The sequence below is a fragment of the Stomoxys calcitrans genome, chromosome 5, assembly GCF_963082655.1.
Source record: "Stomoxys calcitrans chromosome 5, idStoCalc2.1, whole genome shotgun sequence".
In the NCBI taxonomy this organism is placed as follows: Eukaryota; Metazoa; Arthropoda; class Insecta; order Diptera; family Muscidae; genus Stomoxys; species Stomoxys calcitrans.
The window spans coordinates 119,688,811-119,713,451 of NC_081556.1; the positions used below are offsets into that span (position 1 = coordinate 119,688,811).

Sequence of the window (24,641 nt, forward strand, 5' to 3'; positions counted from 1 at the left end):
TTCCATTCGATACTTTGCCATAAATAATGGCATAGTTTAAACAAAAATAGGCTATTGTGGGTATAGAAAAAGCTGTTCTACTTAAATTTTATTACACTTGACTCTAAAATAGCTAATTTTCTATATTTTTATAGTAACAACAACTATCAATTAGTGTAATAGACAAATTAAGAGCAGAAATATGTGTTTTACCATGAGTCAAATATTTTTTTTTTGAAAAGGTAAGCAAAGGTGTAAAAACTATTTTTTATTGACTTCAATCATTATGAATTTAGGTTTTGTTGGTATTAAACCTACGCCAACAAATCCCTTAACAAATTGATTGCTCTGAAAAAATCATAAGAACGATTTATTTTAAGCAATAAATTGTTTATCATTTAGGCTGGCTTACGCCAATGCCAATGATAAAACAAAAGACTTAGGCAACAAACTTGATTCAGCTATTCAATAGCTACCACATGTGTGCATCATGGAGCTTAGGCGAAGTACGACTAAACTTGTTTATTTGTTAGTTTTTGTTTTCATTGTTTTTTTTTTGTAGATTTTGTCTAATATTTTGTGAAAATATCAACAAATATTTATAGAAATAAATAAGCAGTATGCGCCAATGACATGGAATTAATATTTCATAATATGCATATCATTGACGTAGTAATGAAATTTGGCAAGGTAGCTTATGTCCTAACTCCATGTGGGTGAAATGTGTGACATGTATACATATGGAAAAAGCAGGCTAGGTAATAGTAGCACCCTTAAAATAGAACCAGTAAGAAAAACTGTATAATACCAAGTTTTGTATGAGTATGCAGCAACAGCTAAAAGCCTCTAGTGGGATATGGACCCACGACTACTCCACTGTAAAGCTTGATATGGTACCAAGTAGGTTGCTTTGGTGCTAATAACCTTAGGACTAAAGTAATACATTAAACAAGTAAAATGGCATTAAGTTCGGCCGGGCCCAACTTTGTATACCCACCATCTCGGCTATATATGTAAACCACCTTTCGTCATAATCCGGTGAAAAATGCATAATTTATGTCCCCATAGCAGCTATAACGAAATATGGTCCGATTTAAAGCAAGTTCGATACGGAAATTGAGTGGTCTAATAAGTATAAGTCATTGTTCAATTTTGTAGAACAAAATATTGACCTTTTTGGTAGCCATATACAAATATAGATCGATCAGAACCATATACGACTCGGATGTCGAAAAGCCTAGCATAAGTCACCGTGTCAAATTTCAGCGAAATCAGATTATAAATGTGCCTTTTGTGGGGCCAAGACTTGAAATCGAGAGATCGGTCTATATGGCAGCTATATCCAAATCTGAACCGATCTGGACCAAATTGAGGAAGGATGTTGAAGGGCCTAACACAACTCACTGTACCAAATTTCGGCTAAATCGGAAAATAAATGCGCCATTTATGGGCCAAAAACCCTAAATCGAAAGATCGGTTTATATGGCAGCTATGTCCAAATCTGGACCAATCTGAGCCATATTGCATAATGGTGTCGAGGGGACTAATATAACTCACTGTCCCACATTTCGTCAAAATCGAACAACAAAACGGTCCTGCATGCGGAGATCCTGGGTATCTTGGAATGCGTGGGGTGGTGCGGTGTTAATTAGATCGCATCGAGTATGAACATCTTTGTGGACAATGAACAGGCCATAAGGGCAATAAAAATCAGGACGGTAAGATCACGAAAAGTCTTGGAATGAAAAAAGGAGATTAACGGCTTTTCGGGTCGACGCAGTCCGAGTTAAAGGCGTGACAGCGAAAATCCTATGGGGAGATCCGGATCGTGAGAAGACGAAGCTACTATTGAAAGGAAGTAAGAAGGAGGTCAGTATAACTGTCGGTACCATAACGGGACAAATGGGACTACGAGCTCACTTATGCAAAATCGGCGCGGCAGGTGATAGCGTATGTAGAGCACGTGGGGAAGATGATGAGACGCTGGAGCATTTACTGTGCAATTGGCCGTGGCTAACAGACACCTGTACTAAGGTGGTGACACAATACCAGACATGAACCAACTTAGGGGTGTGGTATGGAAAACAATTAAGGACTTTTAAGCAGCACGGAATTCATAACTTAGATTTTCTTTTTCGAGGTTACTTTTCAGTATTAAGAGCACACAACAATCCGATTACTGCCTTAGGGGTATGACCATAGTGGCATGGGGAGGATTAATATCCGCACCCTCTTTTCAACCTAACCTAAAGAAAAAGCAAAATTTGCAAAAATTCAATTTAAATATTTGTTTGCACAATTTTTATGAATCAATGACTTACATAAATAAAATCCATAACTTTTCATTTAACAAAATTGCAACGTACATTTTTCCATTTCTTTAGCATGGCCATAATAATCAATGACAGTGTAATGATTAATAAATAAAAATTAAATAGATTAAAACATGTACGTCGAATGATCATTCAGGTAGAAATTGTTAAAGTTGTGATTGAAATCTGTAAGTCACGAGAGTGATATTTATTTATATGCTAATAAAATATCCGTGACTAAGGTTCATTCGTTCCTGGAATGTAAGTAAGGCGAACAGTCAGCAATTGTTGCACTAATATGACTGAACAACAATTGATTTAAGTACACCATTTACACTTTTTTCCATACACATGGCACCTAACCGCGGAACAACTTAAAATCGTTGTATGTATGCCTTATAGAATTATTAACATATCTTCGTATTGAAGTCTAAGCATTTTCACTTTCTGTCGTTAGCAAGAGTCTATGACAGCAAATGTTGGTAAAAAAAAAACACAAAACCACCCATGTGTCTTTCAATCTATACATGCAGGTACAATAAGCCAAACAATTTTTGCCGTTTTAAGACATGATTTAAATAAATATGTTGTTATATTTGGTTTTAACACACGCCCATCAGAATGTCAAAATTTCAACTGAAATCGATAACATTTTGATCAATTTGATTTATTTCTGCGTCATATCCAGGGACATGAGTCAAACTATTTTTTGTGCTGTTGCTCTTAAAACAATTTTAAACAAAAGACTTAAGCAACGAACATGCTGCTGTGCGAATAGGTCTTTTTCAGTTGTTGAGCCACTAAGATACAACATAATACAACATCAAACATGTTGGGCAATGATAAGTGAATGAACAATGTTGAGGTTGTAGAACGTTGGCAAGATGAGTTTATCATAGCTGCTATCTTACTTTAAGCAACCAACTAAATACATGTTTAAAGCAACCCCTTAGTATATAAACAAATACAAACATAAAATAATTTCGTTGTAACCATGAGGGGATTTCAGATTTTGGGAAATATTGAAAATCATTTTATTTTTATATTGGGTTGCCCAAAAAGTAATTACGGATTTTTTAAAAGAAAGTAAATGCATTTTTAAGAAAACTTAGAATGAACTTTAATCAAATATATAATTGCCATTTTGTTCGATAACCTTTTGCCATCTTCCTGGCAAATTTAGTATTCCACGCTCATAGAACTTCTGGCCTTTATCTGCAAAACACTGAACCAAGTGCGATTTTATAGCCTCATCATTGCCAAAAGTTTTACCATATAAGGAGTTCTGCAAAGATCGAAATAAATGGTTGTTGTTGTTGTTGTCGAAATAAATGGTAGTCTGATGGTGCGAGGTCAGGGCTATATGGTGGATGCATCAAAAGTTCCCAGCCAAGCTCACTCAGTTTTTGGCGAGTGACCAAAGATGTGTGCGGTCTAGCGTTGTCCTAGTGGAATATGACACCTTTACGATTGACAAATTCTGGTCGCTTCTCCTTGATGGCTGTATTCAATTTGTCCAATTGTTGACAGTAAACATTCGAATTAATCGTTTGGTTCCTTGGAAGCAGCTCAAAATATACCACACCCTTCCAATCCCACCAAACAGACAGCATAACCTTCTTTTGGTGGATATTAGCCTTTGAAGTGGTTTGAGCTGGTTCACCATGCTTGGACCATGATCGTTTTCGACTAACGTTGTTGTAAACAATCCATTTTTCATCTCCAGTTATGATTCGTTTTAAAAACGGATCGAATTCATTGCGTTTAAGGTGCATATCACAAGCGTTGATTCGGTTAGTTAAATGAATTTGAAATTGAATTGACGCCAAACAAACAAATGTAAACAAAATTTCGCCCATTTTTTTTCTAAAGCAAGCTAAAAGTAATATCTGATAACTGACAGAAGAAAGAATGCAATTACAGAGTCACAAGCCGTTGAAAAAATTTGTCAACGCCGACTATATTACTACTATATTACCGACAATTACTTTTTGGGCAACCCAATAATAATATAACATTTTTTAAAGAACTATTAACTTAATGCAGTTATATAACGTTTTAGATAACCCATTAGCGACGAATAGATAGAAAAACACCAAAAAATAGTGTTCGTGCACGAGTTACAAATTGGATTTCATTGTCCTAAAGCGAGCGAATGAAATTTTTAAATAAAATTCTTCTCGTCATATATGGTTATGAGAGTGCTCCAAAAAAAGTATTTTTTAAAACGTATATCCTCCATTTTCCCCCTTTTGAACCCAATAAAAAAGTATGAAATGTTATTATGGCGATTGGTTAACTATAACCCGTCGAGTTCTATGCGCGGTATCTCTTTTTAGGCAAACAAATAATATTGAATAAGAATTGTTATGCTATTGGAGCTATATCAAGTTATAGTCCGATTCGGACCATAAATGAATGCTGAACATTGTAGAAGTCATTGTGTAATATTTCAGTTCTTTCGGATAAGAATTGCGCCTCGTAGGGTCTCAAAAAGCAAAATCGGGAGATAGGTTTATATGGGAGCTGTATCAAGCTATTGATCGATTCAGATCATATTAGACACATATGTTGCAAGTCATGAGAGAAGCCGTTTAACAAAGTTTCTGCCAAATCGGATGAGAATTGCGCCCTCTAGAGGTTCAAGAACTCAAGACCCAGTTTGGAATAAGTGAACGCCTATCCCCACGAAAGGATGTACCTACGCCGGTACATTATGGCACCCCGACGGAACCATCCTGTTCCGTCAACAAATCTCAGGAGACCTTCCAGAGGTTCGTTCGCAAGTTCACTGAGATTGCAGAAGACACGACTACCTAGCAAAGGAGAGTCTACGTCCCTGCAGATCCGGACGTGAACTCAGCACGTGCTCGATAGTCTCCTCCTCATCCTCATCGAGGCAACTCCTACAGAAGTCATTGTGCGGTATTCCCATGCGCGCCGCTGCGCTCATTGTACTCATCGACCTCGTATCGAACGTCAGAAGCTTCCTCGTCCTCCGCCGGTCTATGACAGGCCAAAGCGTCCTTGCAGTCCAGCAACCATCCCCCGAGTTTCATCTCGCCACCAAGGCCGCCCTGGCCATCCCCTATACTGTGTTCAGTAGCTCGACAAATGACACTTAGGCAAGACCGTTGGCTGGTTCGCCCGGCGCAGACGAACCCTTCCTGGTGCACTTGGCCGCCCTCTCACTTCCTGGAATCCCCTTATATCCAGGAACCCATGTCAGCGTCACTTTGTGGACCCGGAGCCTATTTAGGGACTCCAAACAATCCGCCAAGTACCTCGACCACACCATCCTCGACCTCACCATCCTCGACCTCACCATCCTCGGCCTCACCATCCTCGACCCCAAGGCCTTGAGCGTTGCCATACTGTCTACATAAATCCTGAGTTTTGAGGGCGGTATATCCCTTATGGATATACCGCTGCAACTGAAATGGCACAGACTTCTGCCTGAAAGACCGTACATTCGTCCGGCAGTCTCAGAGACATACCGTTATTGTGTGCGCCAGAGTGACCCCCAGTCCAGTCCCTTACTCCATCTTGGAGTCATCGGTGTAGATTGAGGTCTCATTCTTCTCAAGTACAATATTTGCTGTACATTCATCCCTCCCAGGAAAACGAATCACGAATAACCTCACCCCAGTCGGTACAGATGCCAGGTAGTCCAAGATTCTCCTTAGTCTAATCTCCACATTCATAAGACCCAGAATCAACTGTGCCCGCAACCATCCTCCTTCAGCATGCTTAGCTCGCTCAGCCTTCGCGACCTTGGCAGCGCAGTTCCAAATATAGGCTTCAATGGGCTGCATCTCCAGCATCGCTTCCAGGCCTACCTGCGGTGCGGATCTCAGTGTACCTGTGACCCCGACACAGGCCAATCTCTGGACCTTCGCGAACTCCCTCGTCTTCTCTACGGCCTTCCACCATACCAGTGCTCCATAGGTCAGTACTGGTCTCACGATATATCGAATAAAACGTCTTGGCTGTTACGCCCCACTTCCTACCAAACATCCTCCAGCAGGAGTAAAAACCGCACAGTGCCTTACGGCTTCTTTCCTCGGTGTTTCTTTTTCAGAACCGTTTCGCATCGGGGACTATGCCAAGGTATTTCGCCTCCTTCGACAGCCGCAGAGTGACCTCGTCCAAGGACGGGAGTTTGAACTACGGTATCTTATATCAACGCGTGAAGAGCACAAGCTCCGTCTTACCTGGGTTGGTCCTCAAAATATTTCCGGTAGCCGACAATCTCCTCAGTGACCCTTCCATGATCGTTGATCGTGAACAGAAGCCTGTCTCGGACCAGCAGCACGACATAAGCCACACATAAGCGATCATCCTCGTGCCATCCCCACCGAGATCCAACAGGATTTCATTAATCACGAGGTTCCATAGAATCGGCGAGAACACCCCTCCTTGGGGCGTTTCTCTGGTCACCCGCCTTCTGAATACACTATCTCCCAGGTTCGGATTAATAATCATGCCATAAAGCATATTATTGGATCACTAGAAGATTATGGTGTAAATCCTCGTGCGGTCCAGTGCGGAGACTATTGATCCTATCTCCACATTATTGAAAGCCCTCTCAATATCCAAGGACGCCAAAGTGAACTCCTTCTGTCGGAGAGTTGTCTCGATCTCCTGTACCAACTCGTGAAGGGCCGTCTCCACCGATCTGCCTCAGAGGTATGCGTGTTGTGCCCCACTGAAGTTTTCCAGCGTCAGCCCCCCTCTCAACTTCGATCAGTCTCTTCAGTGTTTTCAGCAAAAACGATGACAGAGTAATAGACTAATAATCCTTCTTCGTACCGTGGGTTAGCCTTGGGGATAGAGACCACTTTGACCTCTCTTCATGCCCTTGGTATGTAGGACCATTTCAGGCTCGCTCACAAAATCCACTCAAACCAGGGCAGGGTGACTCTAAGGGACTCCTGCAGCAGTGCCGGGATAATTCCGTCAGGTCCGGTCGACTTAAATGGCCGGATAGTGCGGTCGGCCCAAACTATCTTCTCCTCGTCAACGATGTTCCATGTGGTTTAATCCATTCCATTTCAAGTTTCGTAAAGACGTACATCTGAGATATCAGATGAGATATTAGTTTACAAATCATCACTGTCAAACTGGAGCTTTACCTTTTCTAATTCTTAACACTGTGCTTAAGTGCATTCTTCTGTGTAATAAGTGAGTGAGAAACAAATCACACATTCCAGAAATGTTTTTTGCCACACTTGAATTGGGGAGTGGGCTTAGTGATGGTGAACATGAACTAGGCCTTGTCATCATAGTCATTATTATGGCCGCAATAAAATAATAACGAAATTAGACTCAAAACTGAATTCCGTTTCAGTTGGCGTTTCAATTTTCCCTCCAAAGAAGATTTTCTGTGGGAAATGAGTTGGGGAGGGGGTTATTGGAGATTTGGTCATATCCAACATTTAAATTACCATGCATTTGAGTTTAAGTGCAGCTCTGTCAGAACCAGTGGTTGGAGTGTGACAATGAGTCTGGGTTGGCAGGTTGGGTGGCTGTGGCTTTGTGAGTTGCACTACCGGTTGTGCGCAGGCGCCCATTGTTTGTCACTCACAAGTTTGAATTGAATGAAACTCACTGAATGTGTGTGACTGTCAAATGGGTTTACTCGATGATATTCATTTCGATGATATTGGTTTAATGGTGCCGCTGACTACGGTGGATGATGGTGAATGGAGAATAGAGTGTTCTTCTGTTGTATGGCGCGCCACCGGGCCAACTGAAGGAAATTGTGGTAATGCAACAAAGGCCTAACCGTACGCGTTTGGCCATGCATTTTGGAAGCCTAATACCTAATGCCTAATGTTTATGAGACATTAAGTAGACGCAAAGTATTTAATCCTATTATCTCGGTAATGTGAGATTTATGTAAGCAAAGTGCTTGGAGTCAAGTTCATTTCTGTTGTAATTTCCGTAAGAGGCAAGCAAAACGAATTGAATTTGAATTTGAATTACTAATTTGACAAGAATGTTAAGGCTGCTGTTGCAGCGGTCCTCTAAAAAAGGGAATGTTAACCTTTATTCATATTATCTTAGAAATACCATATTCCCATAACAAAAAAAAATCTGAAGAAAAAACGAGAGTTCCGTCATGCTTTCTGAAACGATAAGGAACATATTACCATGCTTAAGGCTTAAAATTCATCATTAGGGATGCGTTTGTAATGTCGTTCGATAACTTCGTCTATGATTAAATCATAAGCATTACTTTTTGAACAGTAGGAGGTTTAAACTTATCAATAGTTTATAGGGTGTCGATACCACGCATTGTGTGAGAAAATTTGAATAATATTATAAAAGCGAATAGGAGCTTAAACTGACACATCATAGTTTGAAATTAATTTAATAACAATAAAATAGACTTATGCCAGCTCATGTGGGATCGGAAAATGGGAATCGCTACATTTTATACCCTCAGGGTATTTATAAAGCTTTTCTCAGGTTGTGAAATTGGCTTGTCAAGTTAACAATTTTGAATAACTCAAAAATTCAAACAAAAATTTCGGAAAATTCTTAGGAGTGAGACTTCTGGTAACTGTTTTGTTGATATCATATGATGGTTTCTATATTAGATATGTAAAATCGAGCGAAGTTCGGCCAGGCCTAATCTTTTAAACCCTCTACCAAGGATCGCATTTGTCAAGTTCTTTGCCCTGTGTCTCTTTATAAGCAAACAAAAGACAATGGATAAGAATTGCTATGCTATTTGATCTTTATCATGTTATGGGCCGATTCGTGGCATGCTTGATTTGGATGAATGTTGGAGACCATTATAGAAGTCATTGTGTAAAATTTCAGCGAAATCGGGTAAGAATTGCGCCCTATAGGGCTCAAGAAGTAAAATCGGGAGATCGGTTTATATGGGAGCTATATCAGGGTATACACCGGTTCAGACCATGTTTGGCACGTAGCTTTAAGGTCATAGGAGAAGTTGTTGTGCAAACTTTCAACCAAATCGAATAAGAATTACGCCTTCTAGGAGCTCAAGAAGTATAATCGGGAGATAGGTTTATATGCAAGATATAACAGGTTATAACCCGATTAGACCATACTTGGTATAGTTAATGCAAATCAGAAACAAAACACTTCATGCTAAATTTAAGCCAAACCGAATAAAAATTGCACCCTCTACAAGCTCAAGAAGTCAAAATCCGTGATCGGTTCATGTGGCGGCTATATCAGGTTATGAACCAACTTGGACCTTACTGAGCACAGTTGTGGATGTCATAACAAAACCTTTTACCAAGTTTCCGCCAAGTCGGTTAAGAAGTACGCAGCCTATAGGCTTAAGAAGTCAAGATCCGAGATCGGTTTTTATGGCAGCTGGAAGTCATAACAAAACACATTTAACAAAATTCCAGCCAAATCGGTTAAGAATTGCGTCCTGTATAGGCTCTGTAGAAGTCAAGATCCATGATCGTTTTATATAGCAGCTGTATCAAAACATGGACCCATATGGCCCATTTACATTCCCAACCGGCCTACTCTAATAGGTGGTATTTGAGCAAAATTTCTGCCGCTAGCTTGTTTTATAAGCGTAATTTCGACAGATAGACGGATGGAAATGGCTAAACCGTCTCAGAATGTCAAGACGTTCTAGAATGTAAATAATTTGTTGCATCTCAGATCAATATTTTCAAATGGAATAACGAAATTAGTATACACTCGTCCTATGATGGAGGGTATAAAAATATGTTTATAGGGATATGCCCACTATTTTGTCTGCATAAGGATTTATGCCAGAGTCAAAATCCACATTGCATACGGATTTATGCCAGAGTCAAAATCCACTTTATTTTTGCAAATTTTTTTCAGTAAAAACATAGTCGCTTGGGAAAACATAAAATTTCTACGTTGTTTTTTCAAAAAAATTTTAAAATTTTGTGTACCCTGCACCACTACTGTGGTACAGTGTATAAAAGCTTTGGCATTTGTTTGCAACGCTAAGAAAGAGACCCTACTGATTCGATATAGCTACGTCTGTCTGTCTACCAGTCCAGGTATTTTTACGATCAAGGTACAGGTTGCATTTGTTGCCCGATTTCATAAAATGTTGCGTAAATAAATCTTGGTCAAAAGACGATAAATCGTGGTCAAACGAAGCTATTGATTTTTAACAAAATCGAATCAAATTAGGATGTAGCTCCCATATACATACACATTTCATACGATATGGCCTTTAAAGGCTGGAGAAGCCATAATTTTAGTCTTTACTTTACGTTCAAATATGTGTGGAAAATATCCTCAAAATCGGATCTTCTAGCCCATCACAATTTTAAGACGGCAGTCGCCACAATTTAGTTCCTATTGAAAGGTTCTATTCGATATTTCAATAGATACATACATTTTGGGCAAAGATGATTTCCAAATCGGCATTTTTAGTAAATTAGCTTTGAAGGGCTACAAATATTGTACAGTCCAAAAAAATTGTTGCATGGGTTAAGGGGACATATGAAGAAAAAAAAAAACTAAATGAGGGGTCTTGGCTTTGGGTGATTTTTTGCAGTTTTGGGTGCAGTTTTCTGAAAACGAAAATTCATATTAAAAAATTTTTAAGAAAAAATAAAATGAAAAAAAGATATTTTTTTAATTTTTTTGTTTAATTTTGCGGATAAATGTTTTCTTAAAAAGAAAAGAATAAATACTACACGATTTTTTTTTTTTCACAAAAATATCCATTTCGAGCAAAGATGGTTTGCAAACTGGCATTTTTTAGTAAACTGGCTGTGCAGGCTACAAATATTGTTTGATGACAAGATTTGTTTGCATGAATTTAGGAGACGTTTGAAGTAAAAAAAACAGCCCAAATGGGTAGAGATACCCAAAAGGTATTTACCCGGTAAATTGGTAAATCCCCGGGTATTCGTTCATATGTAGCCCAAAGCTGGGTATTTTGTATTCAAACCTGACTTTCTGATCTAATAAAATAGACCTATAGACCTATCTATAGACTATATAGAACATTCTCCAGATTTGAAGTCTTAAGGCAACATATTGCGCATTTTTCATCCGATTTCGCTGAAGCTTGGCGCAGTGAGTTTTGGGAGACTCTTACCTATCCCTGTGAAATGTGGTATGAATGTGGCTGCCTTCAGATAAAGAAATTGCATTTTTCGAAGTACAACGCATGTACAGTTTGTTCTTTTAACAAAAGGAATAAAAAAATCAAGGTATTTAAGCAAGCGTGGATACGGAGGGTAGACTGAGGAGGATCTCCGACTACCTGGCACCAGTGCCGACTGGAGTGAGGGCATTCGCGATTCGTTTTCCTGAGAGGGACGAATGGAGGGCGGAGGTGACACCTCATCCTTAAGAAGGATGAGACCTCGATCTACACAGATGGCTCCAAGATGGAGTCAGAGACTGGTTTGCGGGTCTGCTCTGATGCACTCAATATCAGTAGGTCTCTGAGACTGCCGGACGAGTGTACGGTCTTTCAGACAGAGGTCTGTGCCATTGCAGTAGCTGCAAAAGAAATACTGACAAGGGGCCTACAGCCCTCGAAACTCAGAATTTATGTGGACAGTATGGCGGCGCTCAAGGCCTTGGAGTCGAGGATGGTGATGTAGAGATGCGTGGCGGACTGTTTGGAATACCTGGATAGACTCCGGGCCCACGATGTTACGCTGACATGGGTTCCTGGGCATGAGGGGATCCCAGGAAATGAGAGGGCGGACGAGTGCGACTGAAGGGGTTCGTCGGCGCCGTGCGGACCAGTGATCGGTCTTGCCTACGTGCCATTTTTCGAGCTACTGAACACAGTAGAGGGGAAGGCCAGGGCGGCGTCGGTGGCGAGGTGGGACACGGTTGATGGTTGCCGGACTGCGAAGGCGCTATGGCCGATCATCGACCGGAGGAGGACAAGGAAATTGCTGGCTTTCGATAAGAGGTCGATGAGTACCTTTACAGGGGTCATAACCGGACACTGTGCCATAGGCCGCATGGCAGCGCGCATGGAGATACGCCACAATGACTTCTGTGGAGGTTGCCTCGATGAGGATGAGGAGGAGACTATTGAGCACTTGTTTTGTTCCTGTCCGGGTATGCAGAGACGTAGACTCTTCTTTCTAGGGAGCCGTTTCTTCTGTGATCTGGGTGAACTTGTCCGTGCTTGCGAATCGAAGGACGGTTCTTCACTTCCCGATCGGCTTTCTACACTCCTCCTGTCTTCTTTAATTCGTGTATAACCTCTAGTATAACCTCTAGTCGAATATCCCCGAAACCAGGAGAGATATTTTCAATCTCAAGCGGATTTTTTTGGTTGGGATTTTTAAGCACTGTCCTGAAAAGAAAAGTTTGTGGAAATCGGTCTATAGATAAAGATATGGCACCCCCAAAAAAATTTCGGCCAAAGTGACCAAAGTTTAGCGTTGCAAAAAACTAGTGAAAAATATGCCATGTGAGAACGAATAGAGATATCTTAACAATTGTTTTTGAATTTTAAGTTTTTTAAGTGACTTTTAAAAACTTAAAATAAATTCTGCCCTAATTTTTCTACGAAAATCCCCAAAATACCCCATTCGGGCAAAAATGTTTTCAAAATCGGCATTTTTTAGAAAATTTGGTGTGGAAACTACAAATACTGTTAAAAATTCAAATTTTGCCAAGAACATTCCACTAAGGAACAGGGGCAAACTTCTGACACATCAATGAGTGCAGTCCGATTGAAGTTTAAAATCAATGATAAATGGCCTCCTTTTTATAGCTGAGTCCGAATGGCGTGCCGCAGTTCGACACCTCTTTGGAGAGAAGTTTTACATGGCATAGGACCTCACAAATGTTGCCAGCATTAGGAGGGGAATACCACCGCTGAAATATTGTATGGGTTTCTCAATCTGGGCTTTTCCCAAATTTTTAATAAAAAATTGCATATTTTGAAGTATATATGTCACCCGTTTAAGTTGACATATCTTATTCAAATTTCTCTTAAAACTCTACAAAAAAAAAAAAAGTTTGTTCTATTAAGACTAATCAATGGAAATACTTGTTTTTACCAAAAAAAAATCACATTTTTTCACTTTCAAACTGTACAACTTTTAACTGAATAATCAGATGTCTACACTTGTTGTGGCAAAGTGGTTGTAAGTTCTGTCACAAATCTAAATCAAGTATAAGAATGAAAATCGAACGACAAAGGCCTACGTAAATTGAAACCTGGACACCCTAGGGCCTTGAAATTTTTCACACAATCTCGCTAAAACCTCTGATCTAACCATTCCAAATTTAAAGATGATGCTCTACCCGTCCTCACACGTTACACTTTTTACTGATTTTTTTTTCGATTTTCTCTGACTGTGCGTTGGTAGGTTGTATTTATATCGAATTTATTGTTAATATGTGTTATGATGTTAGTACAACAGTAATCAAGTTGGACACCATGTAGTTGAACAACATGTTCAACAACTACAATTACTTTCATGGTATACACACGGTTCTGTGCATCGTTTTGTTCAATTATAATATTTTTGCTGGGTATAGAAAAATACATGGTTTTGCTTTTAAATACATTAATTTTATTATAACTTGAAAAACTTTTAACTTAAATTGTTCTATTTACACTAAATTCTTCTGATTTAAGAAATCAACTCTTAAATTAATGTACCTTTTAATCCTTAAATAACTGTCGATTCAATTTTTCTTCGACTCTTTGGTTGTTCTTGACATTGCAAGCGAATAAATTTCAAAAGGCGTTTTGCGAGAGACCCTTTTTTCTGCAGTTGTGTTGGTTCTGCATAAGAGTTGCAATCCATATTACAAATATTTTCATAGGTACCAGTTGACAACAAAGAAATCAATGATTGCGACATTGATTCAGATGCTTCGGCGTAAGAAGCATTGAAGTAGAAATTATCTTCAGCGGATGTTGAGCCGTTTCCATTAATTTCATAGTAACTGTTTTGTTCGCCTGTGGCCTCGACTTCCACAAACTCTTTAAGTAAGTCCTTAATATCCAGATTTTCGCCTTCAAAATCTGGTAGATTGCTGAGTGATTCATCTAAATATTGCAGGGATTCGTTTAAGTTCTTCAATCCTTCGTGTTCGCTCTTAAAACTTTCCAATTTGGTAATTTTCTCAATACTTTCGATGAAGAGACTTAAATCGCTTGCAGAAAAGTTTTTACAATCAACAGAATCCATATTGGCCAAATTGTAGATGTTGCTCCAGGGTTGTCGGTGTAACTAATGATGCTTTACTGGAACATGTCAGCTCAATTTATATAGCTGACAGGTATTCAAAAAAAATGCAAACCAGTGTATATTGCTGTTTGGAATTTTACCATCTCCGTGTTTAGTACCTGTGATGTTTTTATGATTTTGATTTTTCCCGAATAACACTGTTGACAAAATTCCAGAAGTTCTTATATCATAACATCACAGGTAAACAACAAATGAAATTGTGGCCTTTTATGGTACCCATTATTCTCAAAAGTCATAAAATCAGGAAAGGGAATGCATACCACAACAGATAAAACCACAAATGTCGATAACGACCCTAAACACTGAAAAATGTTTACCTGGAACATTCGGAATGCAAATAAAATTTGTAATAAAAATCACATTTTGCCAACGTTTTCTAGGAAAATGTATCTGTTTCTTTTTCGTTTTGAAAAAAAAATTAAAATTTAGGTTTGTCAACTCTGCCTTTATGAATCTAAATTTGTTCATATTCCATAAAAAGTATTAATTTCAAACTAAATCTTTGGCTTCCTTTTCCATTTGCATCTCCGATCGTAGAGCTCGCCTCGAAAGAGAAACAAACAAAAATTGTAAAATTTGATTATCTTCGCCCTAACAGGCAAAAACATGAAAAATGAAACATTCGGCAGAGCCCGGCCAGGATTCAAACCTGGGCACACGGAGCAACAGCGAGAGCCAACGGTATACAGAAGGAATGTCTGTCATTACTCAAGAATACATGCATTGGGAAAAGTATAGCTAATAGACAGGGTTGTCGAGTAGTAATTGTATCATATATGCGTTTTCGCTTTTAATACGATTCAAATACAATACAACATACCAACGCACGGCCCTACAAGCCATCACACCTTATATGCTTGAAAAGTCTTCTAACCAAAGACGAAACGCATCCCATAGTGGTTGATGTGTGTTTTTTACCTTTGGCCGCAGTGCAACACCTTTTTGGAGAGAAGTTTTACATGGCATAGTACCTCACAAATGTTGCCAGCCTTAGGAGGGAAAAACCACCGCTGAAAATTTTTTTGATGGTCTCGCCAGGATTCGAACCCAGGCGTTCAGCGTCATAGGCGGATATGCTAACTTCTGCGCCACGGTGGCCCCAAGTTGCTGTGAGGCTAAATAAAAGAGCTTTCTCGTTGGTCATGCGGCGGCTACGGTCACTACGTTATCCTTGATACAATGACGGATGTTTTAGGCAGTGTGACTGCAGTTAAAGTTACTCTGTATGGAGCATTTCACTAACTGCAACCTGTGGACGCGCCTGGTTGCTCCCAGCTAAGCTTCACGTGATAACAATAAACACCATACAGATCGCAGCTCAAAGTTCCAGCCCATGTGATGCTCAGTTATCCCTTTCCGGAATATCTTATTTGAAATGAGTGTCTATGTGTTTCATAAAACACACTTTGGCAAATTTAAACGGATTCATATTAAATTTTGTACCGATTTGGACCATGCATGCTATGGGTAAAAACAATTTTTATGTAAATCTCTATCACCGTATCAATGCAACCAGTATAGACGATTTTTACGATACACTTTGTAAATTGTTTTATGGGGTACAAGATGGTGAAGGTCCTTTGGTCAAATTTTTCACAGAGGAGAACGTCACCACGACCTCGGGTAAGATAAGCACAGGTCTGCATTTGTGGGGTGAAGGCTCCTTTTGCCGTGTCTGGGTTCTCTTCGGGCGCACATTTTTCTCGTCTTTCTAAACTATTTGGTATGAAATTGCTGGCTGAAAGAAACTCTAGCCATGAAAGTTTCTTTCGATTCGCTTGGCTTATATCGGGTGCATTGATGTCCTTCCCAACTCCCTTTTTATTCTACTACCTTACACCTTACCACACTGCTATGGAACCCTATCTGCATTTTCTTCTATTTCTATACCATTGGATGGAAATATTGATCTGTGACCCAGATCGTCTTGACATTGTCGATTTAGCCAAAAATTTTATATATAGCTGTCATATAAACCGATTTCGGATCGTGAGCTCTTGAGCCTCTAGAGATTGCAATTCTTATGGGATTTAGTTGAAATTTTGCATGAGGTATTTTGTTCTTTCTCCTAACAAGTATGATCCAAATCGCTGCATAATCTGATATAGCTGCCATATAAAACGATATTCAGGGTTGACTTCTTGAGCCTCTAGAGGTAGCAATTACCACCCTATTTGGCTGAAATTTTGCTCGTAAAGTTTTCAATAGCCGAGTATCGTTGAAATCGGTCCATAACCTGATATAGCTCACATAGAAACCAATCACCCAATTTGAGTTCTTGAGCCTTTAGAGAGCGCAATTGTTATCCGATTCGACAACTGTGGTAGTTTTTATGATTTCTGATAGTCATGACAAGTACGGTCCATATTCAAAAAATGCTCGACGTAAGCCATTGACCTTAACTGACAGTGATGCCAACATTTTACCAGCAAAAAGCGTAACAAAAATTGTAAAAAAGGCACTGACTTCGTTTTTGCGAAAATTTTACAAATTGGTATTTATTTTAAAGGAAAATATTTGCGATCAGGGATAAGTGTTTGGATTCTTTATGGAACAAGTAGAAAATCACAACCAGTGTACGAATAGAGGTACAATATTAGGGCGTCGATTTTTACTTTTTGCTTTGATCGCCCAGCTGTCAATTTGAACGATTCATCAGAACGCCTGGGTTAAAACCTGAAAAATTTATAAAAAAAATTGTATATTTCTTAAAATTCGATACGAAGACACGGCAAAAATTGGTCCCTGATAATTGAGCTTCGTCCGTTTCTTAATGGAAAATATAAGGGGAAATTTATGAAATAATGTGACAAAATACGAAAGCAAAATCGTTATTTCGATATAAAAAAAAACTCAAATTTGCGAAGGGGTAAAAGCACTAACTAGAAATGCAAAAGAGTACTATTTCGGATTTTGCGTTATCTAGAAAGCATAAACCCTTGTGCGAAAAGCACTATGTTGGGACCGTTGCCAACAGCAACAGGTTGGCAAATGCAAATTTTTGCATCAACATTCCAATAAGGAACATAGCAAATACTTCTCTCTCTCTCTCCACTCATGCGGCTTCTGCCGACACTGTGCTATCCTTGATTTTTCAAGCAGAGTGGATTACACATTACACATCACTATTCCTGATGGAACAGATTGGAAATAGAAGTTACATAGACTGCTATACGGATGGTTTCAAAATAGTACTGGTCATATCAAGAAAGTTACCCGACCACTGTAGTGTGTATCAATTGGAAATTCTTGTAGTTAGAGAACCAGTACAATATGTATGATACAATGTTGTAACGATGACAGGCATAAATATCTTCTCAGACAGTCAAACAGCTATAAATTCTCTGGTGAATATATTTCTGAGTTCAAGGACGGCCCTCGAATGTTGCAGATATCTCAACAAGCTGGCTGAAAATGTTCAAAATTCACTTGTCCTGGGCGCCTGTCCATAGAGATATCACAGGGAATTTTAGAGCGAATGATGTTCTAATTACCTTACACATTCCAGGGAACTAGAATCTTCTCCCAAGAAAACCGTTGCGCGACTAGAAATGTCCAAATGCTATTGAAGCTTAGCCAAAAAAAAAAAAATAATTCAGCCGTAAACAAAATGTTCGTCAAGTAAACTTCTTGTGTAAAAACAGTTGGAACTTTGTTTAAGACCAAATAACAAGATTATAAATATATGGAGGAATTATTATAAATTCATGGAGGAATTGATGACAAATACAATATATTGCAGAAATCGATGGGAAATCGTAATAACACCAAACCTATAGGCGTAACTTAGACGATGCATATATTTGGGAGATATATTCTAGTCTGAACCGAGTATTCCAGGTAGGATTCATTGCTAGGCAATAAAATGTCAGTTTTAAATTTGAAGACAATGGACTAATCCTAATCTATCCGGATACTTATCAAATGGTCCATCTTTCTTTCTTCTGCGTGATACAAACAAATTCACTAAGTTATAAAACTGAGGATCAGTTTTAACGGTTGAGCAACACTATAGTTGGCAACATAAGTTGGGAGAGTTAACGAGTATTTGGACATTGGACATGTACCAATTTAGTACTAAAAAGTACCAAAAAGATACGAAATAGGTGAACTTTGCACTGGGCGGTACACGGTTAGAGTTAGTAATTGTGGATTTTTCATATAGTCGGCGTTGACAAATTTTTTCAAGGGCTTGTGACTCTGTAATTGCATTCTTTCTTCTGTCAGTTATCAGCTGTTACTTTTAGCTTGCTTTAGAAAAAAAGTGCGCGAAATTTTGTTTACATTTGTTTGTTTGGCGTCAATTTGAATATGGAGCCCACAAAGGAGCATTTTCGTCATATTTTACTTTATTATTTCCGTAAAGGAAAAAACGCGGAGCAGGTTGCTAAAAAGTTACGAGATGTGTATGGTGATAAAGCCTATAAAATCGCACTTGGTTCAGTTTTTTGCAGATAAAGGCCAGAAGTTCTATGAGCGTGGAATACTAAATTTGCCAGGAAGATAGCAAAAGGTTATCGAACAAAATGGCAATTATATATTTGATTAAAGTTCATTCATTTTATTAAAAATGCATTTACTTTCTTTTAAAAAATCCGCAATTACTTTTTGGGTAACCAATAGTATTGGTGTGGGGTAGAAGTATTAGAGACAAACAAAAACAACGCAGCATATTTTCGCGTCAAAAAACGCCTCTTGGTGCAAACAAATCTTTTTTTTTTTTGATTTAAAACATTTACTCCATTTTCGCATAATACCCGAAGTTTCATAAAGTTTTACCGAAGTTTCTAAAAGTCTCCCGAAGTAACATTTACATAAAAAGTGACAAATACACGACTAACATTCAACAAGGAAATATTATATAGTTACTATGGAATATTACTTACCGAATAAAAAAGACTTGTTTGTCGCAAAGACGTTCCAAACGAAGAAGATGTTCGGGAGAAATTTAGAGTGTTGAAACCTGCTTTCTGTAAAGAAGAAAAAATAAAAAGGAGGACATGAGCGAAAGAAACCTAATCGATTTATAATATTTTATTAAATGTACAACTAAAGACCTTAATACAGGCACATCCCTTGTTGAGTTAAATTTGGTACTCTCACAGAACAGAAAATGTAACAAATAGTGGCCGGATTTTTGTGCAAAATTCTATTATTTCATATATGCATTTTTTTTAGTTCTTGAATATACACCGCCCAACCAGAAGGTAAGAATAGCATTATCATGACGAAGTAATAATAAGACAGCATAAACCTTTAGATTGGAAGACTTGCTATTTTCGGTTGGAGACGAAATGGAATCTTTGCTCAAACTTGAGGCTTGTGCCATTTTAAGTGATAACGAGGTGGGCAGTATCCATGGTTTAGATGAAGCAGGGATTACGATTTCCTTTGTCAAGCTTAAGCCAATCAGAACTTTTACATTGTATCCAACATCACTTTGAATGAAATGAAAAACTCATTTTGGTAATTCATGCTATTACCAGACTGGGTCATTAGTTAGCACAGAAAATAAACAAATAAAAGAGACAGTTTCAACAAAGAAAAACAAAGCCCGGTTTACAACAAAACCATTTTAACAACTCATAACAACAATAACGGACAACCCCAACAACACAAACATTTGAAATCTGTGCAACACAATACCACTTTGGTTGGTGTTTGGTCTCACATTTCCTTTTGACAGCAACAACAATATTCATTACATGTTGTTGTAGTGATTGTTTGTCATAGCTACTTAATGACACAACAATAACAGCAACAGCAACAACAACAGTAATTGCCAGACTGACATGGGGCCAATCCACTCGGAAAGTACATTCAGTCACCAACATTTATTCAATCTCGCTCTCATTTGACGCTCACTATAATGTTGTTTATTTTCTTTTTTGTTTGCTTGCAAACAAAAGTAAAATAGGATGACGAACTGTGGACTACTCGAGTGTGCACCGCTTTATCCAAACTGTATGAGATTTAATGAATATTTTGCCAGTTTCCGTTTCATTTTCATTTTCATTGTTGTTGTGGCTACTCCAATTCTCTGTAGTAAATCTGCATTTGAGTCTGTGAACTATTCTTCACTTCCACCATTGTGGTAATATTTTAATGAAATTATGATTGTTATTGAAATAAAGAAAAATGGTTTGTTTGGATTGAGTAAAAACAAGTAAGAGCGTGCTAAGTTCGGCCGGGCCAAATCTTTTATATACCCTCCACCATGGATCGCATTTGTCGAGTTCTATGCGCGATATTCCTTTTTAGGCAAACAAAGAATATTGAATAAGAACTGTTATGCTATTGGAGCTATATCAAGTTATAGTCCGATTCGAACGATAAATGAATGCTGAACATTGTAGAAGTCATTGTTTATATTTCAGTTCATTCGGTTAAGAATTGCGCCTTGTAGAGGCTTAAGAAGCAAAATCGGTAGATAGGTTTATATGGGAGCTGTATCAACCTATTGGTCGATTAAGACCATATTACACACGTATGTTGAAGGTCATGGAGAAGCCGTTGTACAAAATTTCAGCCAAATCGAATGAGAACTGCGCCCTCTAGAGGTTCAAGAAATCAAAATCCTCGATCGGTTTATATGGCAGCTATATCAGGTTATATACCGATTTGCGCCATACTTAGCACGGTTATTGGAAGACATACCAAAACACCACGTGCAAAATTTCAGCCAAAGCGGATGAGATTTTCGCCCTCTAGTGTCTCAAGAAGTCAAGATCCCAGATCCGTTTGTTGGAATGCTCTATCAGGTTATGGGCCGATTTAAACCATACTTGACACAGTTGTTGGAAGTCGTAACAAAACACTTCATGCAAAATTTCAGCCGAATCGGATAAGAATTGCGCCCTCTAGTGGCTCAAAAAGTCAAGATTCAATATCGGTTTATATGACAGCTAAATCAGGTTATGAACCGATTTTAACCATACTTAGTACAGTTGTTGGAAGTCATAACGGAACACGTCATGCTAAATTTCAGCTAAATCGGATGGGAATTGCGCGCTCTAACGGCTCCCGAAGTCAAGACCCCACATCGGTTTATATGACAGCTATACCATGTTATGGACCGATTTCAGCCAAAATTAGCACAGTTGTTATATGCCATACTAAAACGATATGTGCAAAATTTCAGCTTAATCGGATAAACATTGCGCCATCCAGAAGCTCACGGAGTCAAGACCCAAGATCGGTTTATATGGCAGCAATATCAAAAATGGACCGATTTGGCCCATTTACAATCCCGACCGACCTACACTAATAAAAAATATTCATACAAAATTTCAAGCGGCTAGCTTTACTCCTTCGAAAGTTAGCGTGCTTTCGACAGACAGACGGACGGATGGACGGACAGACGGACGGACATGGCTAGATCAAGAATATATATACTTTATGGGGTCTCAAGGTGTTACAAACAGAATGACGAGAGGGTATATAAATGTTTTGATATTCAATATGAGGATAGGTATGGTAATTAAGGAATAATTGCTGCCATATATAGAACACTTATTGCCTTGGTATATCGAAATGAATTGTATTTATGCTTCACTTTCCTCAAAATATAGAATATGGTGATCCAGAAGGGAAATCTATCGACCAAACGTTAATTCTGTTATACTTGAGAGTCAAGTGGTTTATTTTGAGCGTTTTTCAAGAACTGGGCGCATCGTTAACAAGAAAGTTGGCTAGAAAAATTCTTATTACAACTGTGCTTGCGTAATATTGAGGCAGCTTAGCTGTATTTTATTTAGTAGTCCCGATAATATTGCTACTGAATAGTGGCCTTCCCTAGAGGAAGTTAGGTTAAAATTAAAGCAGCTTAGCTGTATTTTATTCAGTTGTCCCGATAATATTGCTACTGATTAGTGGCCTCCCCAGGGAAGGTTAGGTTTAAGTGGCAGTCTGTCATCAGACTCGCTTAGACGTTTTCGTTCATTGTAATACAACAGGAACAGAAGAAGTAAGATGCCTTCTAGTTCCTACCGTTCAACTATCCAGATAGCTTTAAAAAGCCCAATTACTTGCGAATGTTCACATCAGCCAAATCAGACAGGTTCTCAAAGAAATGAGAACCTAAAGTGAAATTCCTTCTGACTGCAAGTGCGGAATACACATACAAAAGTGTTCTATAGTCTCTTTTTCTTCGATGTCCTCACAGGTTCTGCAAAAGTCGCTGCTGGCAACCTTCAGTCTGTCAGCATGTTTTCCGATTAGACAATAACCTGTCATGACGGACACAATGACAGAGACGTCTGTTCTAGCCAATGACAGCAAAGCGATAGACTTCTCAAGTCTAGATTAGGCCACATAGTTTTGGAATGCTCCTAGCCCCCTCTTTGTGACCATCTATCATTCGTTATCCTTCGGGCCTGATCCTGAAAACTTAGCTTACATGTCACTAGTGGCATACCCACAGATTCCAGTTTCTTTGGAATTTGTAAGGTAGTTCCAAATCTTTGCAAGCTCGTCCGCTTTACAATTACCTGGAATATTTCATGTGGCCCGGCATACAGAACAGGTGAATTTTGAACTGTTCAGCCGTCTCGTTGAGAGATCTGCAACAGTCGAGGGCGGTTTTTGTGTTCAGAAATACGTTCTCCAGGGATTTAATGACTGCCTGGCTGTCTAAGAAGATATTTATGCTAATCTTCGTAATGATATTATATCTTAGCCATTCCACCACTTGCTTCATTGCAAGCATCACAGCTTGATACACACTGCAGTGGTCAGATAACCTTTTCGATATGACCAGTTCTAGATCTAAACCCCTAACTTTTGCCAATGGCTTTCTTGCAGGTGTATAGGGCAAAAGTTGCCTTTCTTGCTCTTTCCAAAATGTTGGATCTGAAGTTCAATGTCCTGTCCAGCAAAACACCCAGGTATTTTGCGTAGGCAACTTGTATCTCCTGCTGAAAAGAACTACTTTCGGCAGCCCACTTCGCTGTTGCAAGCAGAGCTTCCTGAAGTATACCTCTTACACCTTTTTCTTCCAGAGACAATAATATATTGCTAATGGATATATTCCAAAGTAGAGGAGACAGTACTCCACCCTGAGGAGTTCCTCTGCAGACCCATCTTTTTAGATCCATAGATCCCAAGCCTGCCGTAATGCATCTTTCAGTAAGTTAATAATAAACTGTTTTACGGTAGAGTTGATGCCTTGAAACTCCAACTCTTTCGTGATTGACGTCGGCTTTTCATTACTGAAAGTACCTTCAATGTCAAGAAACGCTACCTTAACAGCGAGAGAACCTTCTTTGTAGTCGAATAGGTCGTGAAGGGATGTTTAGGCTGGATTTGCCTTTACTATATGGCTGCTGCTGTCGAGAAAGGCGATCTCCAGAGATCTTCGCCCTAAAGTATGTTTTTATCAACCAGTCAAGAGCCTTCACACAGATTAATTAATATATTGTTAATGGCTATATTCCAAAGTAGAGGAGACAGTACATCACTTTGAGGTGTTCCTCTGCTGACCCATCCAGCAGATCCCAAGCCTGTCGTAATGCATCTTTTAGTAAGAAAGTTATTAATAAACTTTCTTACGATAGAGCTGATGACTAGACACTCCAACTCCTTCATGATTGAAAGCACCTTCAATGTCAAGAAATGCTACCATTGCATATTCCTTGACAGCGAGAGAACTCTCTATGTAGCCGACTAGGTCGTGAACGGCGGTCTCAGCCCTTCCCCAGGGAAAAGAATTGTCGTACAATGATCATCACCGAAAAAGATCACTCAATTACTATTATTAAAGTTTTTTTATACAAATTATAAACAGAAACTTAAAACTTTGCGACACTCTATGTATGTTAAGCATTCATGTAAATGAAAGTATGATTAACCGCAATTCAGAGTGGAATGGCATACAAAAAAAAATTACGCTATCAATAATCCCATCATTACAGCTGGCGTTTATGACGACTTTGCAACCACATTCTGCTGAAAATGATTCATAAATGTGGTTAAATGATGGAAAGCGGTAGTGGCAATTTAAGTTTAAGCACCACGGGTTTCATTTGGGGTTTTTCTCCTCTTAACACGTGGTTAAGTGAGTAAAAGATATTCCGTTGAGGTTAAAGCGACACACTCTCGCTTCGGTTTCCAGAAATGTAAT

At 38.9% G+C, this 24,641-nt stretch overlaps 1 protein-coding gene across 1 annotated transcript in view; it reads right to left on the reverse strand.

Moving 5' to 3' along the window:
- The window catches only part of LOC106094039 (molybdopterin synthase catalytic subunit-like), a 515,852-nt gene that overhangs the window by 34,162 nt on the left and 457,049 nt on the right, over nucleotides 1-24,641 (reverse strand). The window contains exon 9 of the mRNA XM_059370219.1: nucleotides 19,408-19,491. The gene's annotated coding sequence lies outside the window, so the exon portion shown is untranslated. The remainder of the gene's footprint in view (nucleotides 1-19,407; nucleotides 19,492-24,641) is intronic.